This window comes from Martes martes, assembly GCF_963455335.1.
Source record: "Martes martes genome assembly, chromosome: 3".
NCBI lineage: Eukaryota > Metazoa > Chordata > Mammalia > Carnivora > Mustelidae > Martes > Martes martes.
The window spans coordinates 57,157,111-57,169,791 of NC_137890.1; positions in this window are offsets into that span (position 1 = coordinate 57,157,111).

Genomic DNA, 12,681 nt, shown 5'->3' on the forward strand with positions numbered 1-12,681 from the left:
TAATTAGCATATGATCTAGCAATTGCACTTGTGGGCATTTTCCCTGGAAAAATCCATTTCAGCACTGTAAAAGGGAATGGGCTACTGAAACACACAGCATTTTGGCTTAATCACAAGGGCATTGTGCTGAGTCAAAAAGTCAATCCCAAAAGGTTACATACTGTGTGATTGCATTCATACAACTTTCGTAAATTATAAAATTAGAGAAATGGAGGATAGATGACTGGTGGCAGCGTAGGTCAGAGTTACAAAAGGGCAATCAGAAGAATCCTTCTGGCAATGGAACTGTTTTCTATCTTGTCTGTAGTTGAAGATACAAGAAACTTATAAAAATGTACAGAACTTCATACACCTGTACCAATTGAATAATAGAAAAATCTGACTAAGACTAGATTTTATCAATTTCAATTAGCATTTTAGCAGATGTTACCATTGGTGGAAATTAGGTAAAGGATATACAGAATTTCTCTGTATGATTTCTTACACTTGTATATGAATCTACACTTTAAGTTTAATAAGAATTAGAGTGATAAGAATTCTTTGAGAACTAAGAAGTGAAAGCATCAACAGGAATTTATTAAGCCTTTATCGCATGTCACTGTGCTAACCGCTGCCCCGTCCTACAGCCTTTCAGTTTGGTGATATAATTAAGACTGTCAGGATTATAAAAGATAATGTAGTGCTATTAGAAGGTGTCTTTTGGCCAACTTGGCCAATTAATAGTTAATTGAGGATCACAAAATAGTATTTAAAACAACAATGACAAATATTGACTTGAATCTTTTGACCTTTGATTGATGGTACAACTAAGGCACTAGGAAATAAGTTGGAAGACTTTAAGTCTAATTCAAAAACTGACATTGTTAAATAGAAACACCTTATTTATAGTGTAATACTCTACAATTCTCTCATAGTTTTGCCCTGTAACTGTAACAGTGCACATCTTATGATGAGGGTGGGAGGTAAGACGTGGTCAGGAGCCTTTGCTATTAACTGGGAGCTGGTCATTCAGGGAGGTCACCTGGCATTTTACGCAACTTGACATGCACACATTGAGATGGATGGACCTCTAGAAAAACATGTTTAGTCTTCAGAAGTAACATTTAATAAAAACTTCATCTTGGGTCACTGTAAAATGCCCTATTAGATGCTAATGAAATGTTCCAGACAGCTTTCTGGAATGACCATTTGAATCTGAAGATTATTATTTTTATTTTTTAAGATTTTATTTATTTATTTGGCAGAGATCACAAGCAGGCTGAGAGGCAGGCAGAGAGAGAGGAAGGGAAGCAGGCTCCCTGCTGAGCAGAGAGCCCGATGTGGGGCTTGATCCCAGGATTCTGAGACCATGACCTGAGCCAAAGGCAGAGGCTTAACCCACTGAGCCACCCAAGCACCCTGAATCTGAAGATTAATAGATGGACTGTATCCACAGAGGAATGCTCTGTGCCAGTGCGATTCTCTATTCAAAGAACTAGGATATTATTAACTCCACTTAACAAAATTTAGAGTCAACATTTACTAAAAACAGAAATCGTCATGTACTTTGTGCTAGTTCATATTTAGCATAATAGCTGTCAAAATGGCAGCACCTTTCTCCTGAGAACAAGCTTGTTATGAGCTTAATTTTCCCAATGATTAATCCATGAAGATTTCTAAAGGTGGTTAATATGCGAAGCTGTGGTAGCAACAGATGCTGGGATGGGCTTCAGCTTAGCTGTCTGTCTCCCCTGAAGTAGGTCATGTATGGGATAACTTTAGGAGTATTCTATTTCTTGAAAAACTGAGCTGTGTAAATTAGTTAAAAAATTGACATGCATAGATAACAGTGCTTTTGAGATCGCATTCACTCCCCTTACATAGTCTCATTCTTCATCTCCTACAAAGGCAAGAATAATGCCGTAGCTGGCATCCATAGGGGGCTTTGCATCCAAAAACCCCAAAGCACTTCCCTATTCGATCTTGCATCAGTATTTATTGTTGTCATGATGCCTTCTTTTAGACCATTTCATGTCTCTGTGCTCATGCTTTTGATCACTTCACCTTATTTTTTTACTTCCTTGTTGTTGTCGGATTCTCTTTATATTTGTATTCCTAAAGGTTGATGTTCCCTGGGACCTTTATCTCCCACCATTTAAAAACCTAGCAAATGGGGCGTCCAGGGTTGGAGATATTTTGATAATTCTATTTGGGAAATCAGACTGGGATGTTGAGGCTTGAAAGGGGATTACAGCTCCAAATGTTGCTGAAGTCGCTCATTATTCACACTTTCTCGCCTCTTGGAGGCCAGTCTAAGATTGAATCCAGGGATGGACTGGCTTTCAGCCAGTTTCTAGCAACACAGCCACTTCCCTTATCCATTCCCCTTCAACTTCCCTTGGGTTAAACTATCAAATGTGATGGCACTCATTTTCTCTGGCTTGATGCCTGGAATCTCTTCAGGAAGAGAAATTATCTCTTTGTCCAGTCATTCCCTTGCTTTTAACTCAGGGAATTTGAAAGCTGGCATCTAGGAGCCTTTTTCTGACTGCCAACTAATCAAAAAAGACAGTGCTGGAGGAGGGGGGGTCTGTTCATCCCTGCTCCTCCCCTGTGTCCTACTTTTAATTGAATGTCTGTCAGGTATTGAAAAGCACTATAGAAATGCACTGTCTGACAAAGGAATTAGATGGCCTGGAAGTAAATCTGGGAATGTTCAGTTATTTGTCGAATCAAATGAACAACAGAACATCAAAAGCTCTAGGCATGTGAAAGTGCCTATGAGTCAGAGCAAAAGAAAGTTAAATTGCTTCCCTTTCTCTGAAGAAGAAGGAAAGGGGCCCCCAAACACCATCTTTTGTACTGTGGAGCCAAGAACTGAACCAATACTGGACAGAGTGAATTAGACAGAAAGCGCACAGCACAATAAGGCACAGATTATAGGTTTATGGTTTGTGGAGAGAAGATAAGAGGAAGAGAAGACCAGAATAAATTGTGACTCCTGAAAGAGGGAGAGAGAACCAGGAATGGAATTTGTGTTTACGATGTATGCAGGGGAAAGAGCAGCTGCAGAAGAGGAATTTACAAATGAGGAGCTAGATGACTGTCCGAGGGGCTTAGATGGTAAACTAATTTTTAAAAAGTGTCACAACAAGGCAGGAAAACATACAAATGTATAAAATACCTAGATAAAGTATGAAAGGAACCATTTGGAAGCTTCTGGCACTAAATGATTAAATCAACAGGACACGAATAGAAAGATGCTGAATGAAGGAAACAAAATTCCATGGTCAAGTTAAAAATAATTCTTTTTTTTTTTTTAAAGATTTTATTTATTTATTTTTCAGAGAGAGAGAGAGAGAGAGCACAGGCAGACAGAGTGGCAGAGGGAGAAGCAGGCTCCGTGCAGAGCAAGGAGCCTGATGTGGGACTCGATCCCAGGACTCTGGGATCATGACCTGAGCCGAAGGCAGCTGCTTAACCAACTGAGCCACCCAGGCGTCCCAAGTTAAAAATAATTCTTACACTAGTCTGTGCAAATGGCAATTTGGGGTCCATAGTATAATAAGAACATATCCCCTAAATGTCTAAATGTGGTTGTAGGCTAAATCTTAAAATAACGAGAAAACTCAATGTCAGTGAGGTGATCAAGGCAAGCTAAGTTATAACCTCGTCAGAGTAGAATTAGAAAATCCTTTAAAAATTTTAAGTCCTTAAGTAGGAATGGCTGACTTTAATATGAAATTGCATAGTTTTATTCATCAGATTAATATACCTTTTCCTGGCCATGTCCAGATGTTGAAAAGTAGATGAGCTGCATACAAGCACATAAGGGTGAGTATCTAAGTATCTTGTGGTAAGAAGTGTTGTCAAATTGATGAATTTCGAGTCTGTTCTTAGTAATTTCATTAATAATCTGGACAAAATAGAGTATGAGTTTTGGACAGGTCTGAATTTTTAGTACAAGCATGGGCCTGGATAACCTTGAGAAAGTTATATAATGTCCCTGAGCCAGTTTCCTTATTGTAAAATAGAGATAACAATAGCTATTTCATGACACTTGTCTCCACGGGAGGTAATAAACCTATCGGGAAAGTGTAAGTGAAATGCCAAATGCGGTAAGCAGTCAGGGTTTGTGACTTCCTTTTTTTCTTATACCTGTTCTGAGCATGGCCTTGCTGGTTATGCCACTTTATTTTTGTGTGTATGATCTTGTTCTCTTTGAGATCAGTAATCTTTAAAAAAATGTACTGGTTAGTTTATTTTAAGATAGGTAGTGATGAAGATATCAAATGAACATGTTAATTAATGGAAGAATGCAGATGTAAGCCCGTGAACTAATTTCAACAATGAAGAACTTGACAGAATTTAAAACCCCAAAGGATGTCTTTATTAGGTGAACTTGACTTCTAAGGTACTGGATTGATAGAACATCACAGCAAGCTCTTGGTGGCATTGGTGGTAGCTGTTTCCAAATGCAGTCAGGCCTTACCTTCTGGGAAAATCTGGTCCTTAATTCCTCAAGACCAGTGGTCTGCAGATCTCGACACAGGTTAGTTTTACTACAAACCAAGGTTTGTAGGGCAGCAACCAAGAATGCATAAGCTTAAAACAAGTTAATCCTTAAGACGGGTTGACGTGCTGTTTAAATAGTAAGGAAGACACCTTTCCAAGGTTGAGTCAAGCTGAGGGGAATGTTAAGGTAGGTTTGGTCATGCTGGTGAGCTGTCCTTTCTCATGATCTCCAGATAGGCACTGAGTCCTGGTAGACAAAGAGTCAGTCCTGTGCAGGTGACTGAGCCCCAGGCTCAAATCAAGAACCCAGCTACAGCACTGTATAGTTTCCAACAAAGAACTCACCAATGGGGCTTGAGTCCTTTGCTACACGTTAGAATTCTCTGGGGAGATTTTAAATGCTCTCACTACCTGGGCTCTCTCACCTGAGAATCTGATTTTAGTTGGTAAGGGTTGATTTGGAAACCTGTATTGTTTTAAAGCTCCCCAGGAGATTCCAATGTGAAACTAGTGTTCGGGACTATTGAAGGGAGGCCAAACGTTGATGAAGACATATTTTGAGCATCTGAGCCCCCAAATGAAGCCTGTTACCCTTAAAGCTGTTTCTAACTAGATTGTTTCTCTCCTCCTCTGCTCCCACTCCCATAACATCTCTTGCTGTTCGTGAGAGGTAGGTACTTCCGCAGTGTTTCTTAATACGTATAAAGAAAACGAGGGAATTCTGCATGTATGACTGTAGATGTGAGTTACGTATAATTAATTCTAACTAAACTGAAAAATCGACTTTAAAAAGAATGCATCTTTTAAAATTTGGAGTATTAGCTAAAGTGAGCATTTCTTTAAATAATGGAATTTAAACAACTCATGCATATCTCTGGTGATAAGGTCAGTTCTTTCTATGACCCTAAGAATCAGATTGAGGTTTGATTTCCAGTGTGGCTATTAAGCAGCTGTGTGGGGACACCTCAATGGCTTGGTCGGTTAACTGTCTGCCTTCAGTTCAGGTCATGATCCCAGAGTCCTGGGGGTCCTCCCTGCTCAGCAGGGAGCCTGCTTCTCCCTCTCCCTTTCTCTGCTGCTTCTCCTGCTTGTGCTCTCTTTCTCTCTCTGTCAAATAAATAAATTCTCGGGGCGCCTGGGTGGCTCAGTCATTAAGTGTTTGCCTTCGACTCCAGTCATGGTTCCAGAGTCCTGGGATCAAGCCCCGAACCCGGCTCCCTGCTCAGCGGGGAGCCTGCTTCTCCCTCTCCCCCTTATTCTCCCTGCTTGTGTTCCCTCTCTTGCTGTGTCTCTGTCAATAAGTAAATAAAATCTTTTAAAAATAAATAAATAAAATCTTAAAAAAAAAGTTGTGTGGCTTGCTTAATCTCTTTTAGTATCAGTTTTCTGGTTTTAAAAAGCGTTGGGTATTAATAAAAATGGTGATTACTTTAGAGGGTGCTATGAGACTTAAAGAAATTAAAGTACGTAAAATATATGTAAATACCCGACATACGTGGTGTTTACTATTTCAACATTTTGGAAATAGATGTTAGGAAATGTGCTCTGAACGACCTTGAATGTGTGTGCCTGGGGCTATTGCCCGGAGCTGAAAAACCCTGCGGTGGTTGCTTGGGTAGCAGAGTGTCGTAAAGTTAAGTTATATACTTCTTCCTTCACAGATTCAGAGCACTAATGTTTCCTAGAGGCATGTTCCAGAGCTTGGCATTGTAGTTAGTTTCTCCCCAACAAATACATCTTACTCTAAAAAACTACTTGAGGTTTTTTTCCTGGTCTTTACAACTCAATTTTACTCCCGTTAGAAGAAAAATCTCCCCTTTCACTGTGTGTAAATGGTTCGTATTTCATGGGAAAAATAGATGCAATCAAGTGAGAACCACTTCTTCTTCCCAGCACCGATTTCACCAGCCCTTCTCCCTCGGCTCCTGCAGTCTACCTTCTGTCCCCTTCTAACAGAATTGTCCGTTCTTGCTGCTAAGGGCAGCCTCTCCACGACCCCTCGGATCTTCTCAAAAGATCTGTTCTTGCAGCTGTTCCTCTTCCGTAAGCAGTTTCTGTGTCTAGACTGGATCGTTCCTACCGGCATACACTTATGCCTTACTGATATTTTATTCATATTTGCATTTCACTCCACACCTCCCCCCACTACAGCTCTTTCATAGCAAACATCTCTACGGAGTTGGCTCTTTTGACCGTCTCTACCTCTTGAGCTTTAATTTTTCCACAAGCCAAACCCAATGAGACTTGTCCTTCTCCCTCTCCCTGGAAATGACGACTGTCAAGGACACCAGTGGTATCAGCACGCCAAAGCCTCTGGGTAGTTCTGTCTTCCTCAGACCTGGTGTCGGAGCCGCGCTGCCGGTATAGACAGCGAACTCCTTGAAGCACTTTCTACCTACCTGTCCTTCAGAGGCCACATTTGCTGTTGTCCTTCTAGCTCCCTGGCAGCTCTTTCTCATTTTCTTTTACTGGCTTCTCTTCTGATCCTGAACTACTAAATTTTGGAATACTCCAGTGGCTCCCCCCACCCCACCCTGTGAGTCAAGTCTAGTGTTCAGTCACTCATAGCTAGCTTTTTCTCTTTATAATCTCACTCCCCCTTTCCCTCCCTTTCTCCTTAAATTAGTGGACTTTTGTCAGGTACTCTCTATTTTTTTGTCTGGGTGCCAGGCTACTCACTGGAGATGCAAAAGTATCTAAGATACATTCTCTGTGTTTAAGCAACTCATAGTCTACTAGCAAAATATAGACATAGGAAGAAACAATTAGAATAAAACATGGTCAAAGGACTGTGGTAGATACTGAAAGGACCCAAAGGACAATTCTGTTTTTCTGATGGATTTGATCTTGGTCTTTTATGAGAGAACCTTTCCTCAAATGTCCAGCGGTCTCAGACTCATCACTCTCTTGAGGATGAGTAACTGAAATCTTGATCCTAAGCTCTGTGTGTGTGTGTTTGGGGTGGGGGTCTTCTAGACCATTTTGTTGATGGGGGCAATCACTTGCCTGTTAGTAACACTAGGTATTTTCTCTCTGGTCATATTTCCTTGCGAACTTTGAATCATTTTCAGTGACCTGTGGAAGGTACATATCTAGTTGACCCCATTCTGGAAATCAAGTTATGGAAGGGGACGGGAGCCTCACTATTGTGAGAAGATTTTGACTTCATTTAGCAATTCTCAGTTGGGTAGACTAACTGTGCCTGGTACTCCCTAGAATCCCCCAATTCACCATATCCAGAAAGCAAACTTTCCATCTTTGGCTGAGTTTAGAAAGGGTTTTTTTCTTTTTCTTTTCTTTTTTTTCTTTTAAAGATTATTTTATTTGAGAGAGAAGGGGGGGGGAGGTGCACAAGCAGAGGGCAGAGGGAGAGGGAGTAGCAGACTCCTTGAGACAGGGCCCAATCCCAGGACCCTGGGATCATGACCTGAGCCAAAGGTAGGCAGTTAACTGACTGAGCCACCCAGGGACCCCAGACAGGGTATTTATTATCTTTCCAAACAGAGTTTTCAGCCAATCAACTCTACCTCTATGCTTTCTTTTCAGAGGTCCCCATGTAACTTCAGTTCCTGAACCCTTGTGTGATTTGTGGGGTACACGGACCAGGTTTTGGGCTTCCCATCAACCAGACTGGGTTTCAGGGCATTCAGGTTTCCTAAGTCATTTTCCATTCATTCATAAGATTTCTAGCTTCTAAAATCTTGATGTTTTCTTCTCCCTGTTATCTTTGTCTTTGAGGTTCTATACTTTGGAAAAAAATATTCTTTTTTCATTGCAGAAGAGTTTTGAGAGGGAGAGTTAAATATGTATATAATCTTCCATTTTTAAAGTCTGTCGATTTGTTCACGTAATTAGTTCTCTCAATTAGTTAAGGGGAGATTGAAAAGAACAAAAAAGAGTAGATAAAGTAAAATCAAAGTGGAAGAGAGGTAGCAATCCCAAGAGGTCGACATAAACAGGTGGTAGAGGGAAGAAGGAATAAGAGGAAGAATAAGGAAGGGCAGAGGACCACAGGTGCTCATATCATAATGGCATTGATAGGATTCATTCATTCATTTACTTATCTATTCTTTGATGCAACAGAAATTTCTCTAGAGCCTTTCTGTTAGGAACTCTGAGAGGTTTTGTAAATACCAAGTATGTGAGTTGAAAGTAAATCAGCCCTTTTCATTGATACTAACAATAGTTAACATTTATTGAGTCCCCAAAAGGCTTAGAGCCTGGTGTCTTCAGATTATTTCAACCAAAAAAAAAATTTTTTTTTTGAGAGTTTAGTCAGGCATGGTTCTGTGTGATAGAATATTAATTCCTTTTACAGCCTCTGATAAGTTGATTGTTGATCCCTATTGTACTATTGATTACTTTTCACACCTCTATGGTTTTAAAACCATAAAAAATTCTAAATCCATTTGTATGTGAATATGTGTTATGCATTTGTATTCTTAAACTGATAGGTTTGTTTATATTTATATATGATGTAGAGTAATAAGGGAATAAGTGAATAAGTAATAAGTATAAGGGAATAAGTAATAAGGGAATTTTTTAATGTGTTAATGATCTCTACTTGTTAACTTGTAGTTACCTATAGGATACTTATATGGTATTTGGGAATTTTGCTTGAACAGCAAGTATGCAGGGCATAAAAGACTTTATATTACTGAAATACATATATGGTTAACTAGAGTTTTAGAATAACAGATGTAGAATTTGTTAGCAGTAGTAACAAAAATAACATTTATTGAATATTTTGTATGTTCTAGGCATTCTAAGCATTGTATTAACTCATTTAATCCTCAAAGTGAAGGAGATGCTTTTTATCTCCAGGTTAGAGATGAGAAAACTGAGGCGTAGATTCAAAGACAGTGGGAGATGTTTGCAGAGTACCTAGACCATCATCATTATCAACATCTTTTCTCCCTTTTAGGTTTGATCCATCTGTCAAAGAAAGCCAGAACTCGGTGGTATTTAAAGAAGTAAAAACAGATTTTATGCAGGTATGATTGCAACAGGGGAAAAGGGATCTCGGTCTAAAACTGGACTCAATTCCAAGTACAGTATGAGCAAGTGGGAATTTACAATCAAGGAACAATGTGTAGTGGTCAGTGGATACAAAATGATGAAGAGAGTAAGGGTAGTTCTTTACTAAAATAAACTAACAAGATTCTTGCTGAAGGAAGGCCTGGGTGGTCAAAGATTGCCTGGGTGGGGTAGTAGAGGATAAGGAACTTGGTTGAGGGATTGTGGCTCATCTCATTTAGGATTCTTGCTAAAACGGGAGCCTACAAAGACAGTAACAGAAACCAAGGGTTGAGCCTAATCAAGTAGAGTGCTCAGAGGAGCCTGAGTTAAGTTTGGTCAAGGAGAGAAGTTTCCCTATAGGATGGGAACTGAAGCATCTGAAAGGCCTGTTGGAAAAGATCCCAGAGAACATCAGTGGTATCTAGGGATGTGGTAAACCTGCTAGGTTTCTGATTACTTATTTATTTGCTTGTTTTAGGGTTTGATTTCTATTGATGCTTGAGTAGACATGGTAAGCATGGTAGAGCTAGCAAAGGGAATTGTGAGGCTTTGAAAGTTTTAGAACATTTTAAGAATAATTTACTGTGCTAGAGATTCTTTGTCCTTGTCTCCAACATTTATTCAAAATAAACCAGCGATGTATTTTAAGGGGGAGGATTTGTTTGTGTCAGTTTTATGGAAGGAGGCACTTAAAAAATTATTGCTGGTCCTCCAAATATGTCTAAACCCAGTTTATGAATTGTTACTGCCATATTCTAATTTGGGGTCTCACCAGAGGCCAAGAATTGCAAATGAATACCTACATATGATGGCTACAGATTTTTGACCTCACTTGCCTGTATTTTTACTGTTGAAATAATGAATGGTCATGTAGGCTTTTAGCTATTGATAGTCCATTTAAGTGTCTAAATAAATCGGTGTCAGATGTAGCGCCTTCTAGATAAATGGGGCGGCACGGCTAAGTAGTTAGCACTCCTATAGAATATGATGGTTTTAAGGAATTCCTTATTAACTTCTATTCTCAAAAGATGATTTCAAATTCTTCCTGTCTTTGGCTGTTGCATAGAACAAAACTAAAATGAATTAGAAACATAAGCTCTAGCTTATGTGATGCCTAAAAGAATGCATTAGCAGTTCATCGCTCTTTTCATCTCTAAGCACCGTGTGTGAGTTACCTTTATTTACAAACTGATGTGTAAGTAGTCTAATAGCTACATCGACCCCAAAAGGATCCAATGTTTTCAGGTGCTATTGCATCTAAACTCTATAACCTTTCTTATGTAAACCAGGTCAGTTTGTAGAGCTTAGAATTATTTTTCAAAATTTTTACTAGCTTTGTGAAATTGAGCAAATTCTCTAGCCTTTCTGGGTCTCACTTTTGTCATCTGTTAAATGGGGGTGATATCATATCCCTCTGAATGGGTTATGTGACAATTAAAAGTAGAATTAAGGCAAGCGAAATGTCATTGGGTAGTAATGATCATTCAGATGTTGTTACCATCAATGAAAAGTGCTCTTTTACTTTTTTTTTTTTTAAGATTTTATTTATTTGACAGAGTGAGAGAGTGAGAGAAGGGGGGTGAGAAGAGGGAGAAGCAGACTTCCCTCTGATCAGGGAGTCTGATGTGGGGCTTGATCCCAGAAGCCTGAGATCATTACCTGAGCTGAAGGCAGACGCTTAACTGACTGAGCCACCCAGGCACCTCGAAAAGTGCTCATTTGCTTTTAACTCTACATTTATTTTGAACACTGGAACATACAAAAATAGTCCCTTTTTAAATATGCACTTTGAAGTATGTTCTGGATTTTTATCCTTTTCTTTTATGCCATATCTCTGGGGTAAGAGGCAGAGATGAACCAACCTAAAAAAAATGATAGCTTGATGAGTCTGTGAAATCCAGTATTTATGAGGCAATCTCTCATTGTTACACAGTTGCCGGGGAAGCAAACGTTGGCATTACATGAAAAACATTCATCTATTGAACTCAAAGATTCCATTTTCTAACACCTACCTGGTCATAACACTAGCATCCATGCCTACCCATTTTTAAAAATTTAATTTAATTTAATTTTCTTTCAGTGTTCCAAAATTCATTGTTTATGCACTACACCCGGTGCTCAATGCAATCTGTGCCCTCCTTAATACCCACCACCAGGCTCACCCATCCCCCACCCCCTACCCTCCAAAACCCTCAGTTTGTTTCTCAGAGTCCACAGTCTCTCATGGTTTGTTTCACCCTCTGATTTCCCCCAACTCACTTCTCCTCTCAATCTCCCCATGTCCTCCATGTTATTCCTTATGCTCCACAAGTAAGTGAAACCATATAATAATTGACTCTCTCTGCTTGACTTACTTCACTCAGCATAATGTCTTCCAGTCCCATCCATATTGTAAAAAAAACTCCTGTACTGGAGAGCCTTGATGAATATCAGATATCGTAAACACCTGAAAATTCAGTGCAAACATAGTGGAGTTCTCAAATCTTGGTGGAGGGAGTTTAGATTTTACGACATTCATGAAAGTAATTCATCACATAGAAATCACAGATAGTGTAAGTCTACCATATTTTCAATTAGTAACTGAAGAGAAAAATAATGATGTGATAGACTCGAAAAAATTTTTTGAATGTTAGAGACTGAAGTAACCCTTTCGGAAATTTAAAAGCTCTCAATTTTTGTGTGTGAAACATGTCGCTTTATGATCCTCTTACAAGAATCAAATATAAATTGATCAGTGTATTTGTGTGAAAAATGTTAAAAATTTTGTTTTGGAATTTTTTTTGGAATGAATGTATGGTTGGTTACAATTATAGTATAAATGTTATATATGAGGTAATAAAGATATTTCCATAATTTCAGTTTTTTAGGATATAGTCCTAAGCAAATATTAATCCCCCACTGTGTCCTCAATGTATTCACATAAAAAAAAAGACTTTGTGAAATACCTACCAATCCTTATGTAAACAAACATCCAGTGTAAGTTCCTTATACATGCTTAGAGGCTATCTGTATAGTTCAGAAACTACTCATTCCAAATTATTCCACATGGTTTATGCAAACAGTAATTCCTAATGGTGTGAAAATCAGTGGGAAAAATTAAGATTCAGTTTGTTCTTGTGCTTACACATTTGTAAATGCCACCTTCCTGTACTTCCAATTTACATTATC